Source organism: Cricetulus griseus (assembly GCF_003668045.3).
Source record: "Cricetulus griseus strain 17A/GY chromosome 1 unlocalized genomic scaffold, alternate assembly CriGri-PICRH-1.0 chr1_1, whole genome shotgun sequence".
NCBI lineage: Eukaryota > Metazoa > Chordata > Mammalia > Rodentia > Cricetidae > Cricetulus > Cricetulus griseus.
Window position 1 is genome coordinate 75,365,675 of NW_023276807.1, and position 1,720 is coordinate 75,367,394.

Genomic DNA, 1,720 nt, shown 5'->3' on the forward strand with positions numbered 1-1,720 from the left:
TGCTGCTGTGTGTTTGTCCTTCCATGTCTGTGCACAAGGCCCTGAAGTTCATTTTTGTTTAGCCATATGCAGTTGCTTGTTTGGATTTGGAGGCACCTGTGCACATGCATGGGGCTCAGAGATCAATATCTGCTATCTTCCTCAGTTGTCTGGGTTGTGTGTGCAGGTGTATGGGTGAGTATGTGGGCACGTATGTGCACAAAGTTTGATTGGTGGCTTACTTTTTGAGGTAAGGTCTCTTATTAAACCCAAGTTCATCCATTAGGTTAGGCTGGCTAACAAGCTCCTAGAGTCTCCTTTTCTCTGCTCTTCATGCCCAGCTTTTATGTGGGTACTGAGGATCCGAACTCAGGACATCATGCTTGCAAAGCATGAATGAATCTCACACACTGAATCTGTTCTTTGAAAGTTCCTGTTGAAGTCAGCTTTTCAACAGTGATTTGGGGGAAGTGTTTGTATGCCGTTCCAGTTATATTAGCCATCCAGTGGAAGGACAGGCTTTCTTGGTGTCTGTATTTCCTGTATCATCTTTTTGTTTTTAACCTGTTGAATTGGGCTTTGGAAAAGTTTGTGTGGACTATAACTTTCGTATAGCATGTCTACCTAGAGTACTGTGATTGGGAATTAAAGGGCCCTGGCCTGCTACTGTAGGGTCTTCATGCTAAGAACAGTTTCTTAAATGGTTATTGGGGGGGGGGCGGGGTGAGATAGCCTCAGCCTTATGGTCAATTCTGCCTCAGCTTTCCAAGTCCAAGGATTATAGGCATGGGCCACCGTGCCTAGGTGTTTGGGTTTTTATATTTTTTAAACAGTTTTGTTTGAAGATGAGTGTGCTATGGAGGCAGATGTGGCCTACAAGTCTGAAATATTTATGTTAAGTCCACTATTTTTGTGTGAAGGAGTTATTTGCCACAACACTCACGTGGTATTCAGAGTACAGCTATCTTTATGTGAATTCCAAGGGTTAAACTCAGGTCATCAGGCTTACACTTTTATGTTGTGAGCACCTCTCTTAATTATTATGTGTCTGGCTTTTGGAGGTATTTTGCTGACCCACTCTGCTGGACAAAAATACAGTGTTGTAATTTAAACAGATCAAGAATCCTTGTGGAAAAAAAAAAAAAAAGAATCCTCGTGCTTAAAATTCTGATTGAACATGCTGCCCTTGAAAGGCTTGGGACCAGAAGTACCTAGTGTGGTGAGACTTTGTGCTATAACAGATAAAGCTTGACTGAAGATCAGAGTGCAGAGCTATCCACACTAGTTAGCAACAGAGGTCAGGCAATGATGGCACACACCGTTAATCCCAGCAATTGGGAGACAGAGGCAGATGGATCTCTGCTAATTCAAGGTCACCCTGGGCTACATGATCCAGTCTAAAAGGGAAACAGCTCATAGAAAGGTGATCCCAGCACTTGGGATCACACACCTTTAATCCTAACACCAGGGAGGTGGAGACAGGGGTGATTGGCTGGGCAGAGAGGAATCTAAGGGAGGAGGAGACGAGAGAAGTGCAATCTGGGGGTTTGTAGAGGCTGATGCAGTCTGTCAGTCTGAGGATGCACAGTCAGAATTCCTTCAGACAGGGTCCCCCTTTGGTCTGAGGGTTCAGTAGAGGTAAGAACTAGTGGCTGGCTTTTTTGCTTCTTTGATCTTTCAGCTTCCCCCCACCCCACCCCCAATATCTGACTCCAGGTTTTATTATCATTAATACTGATTA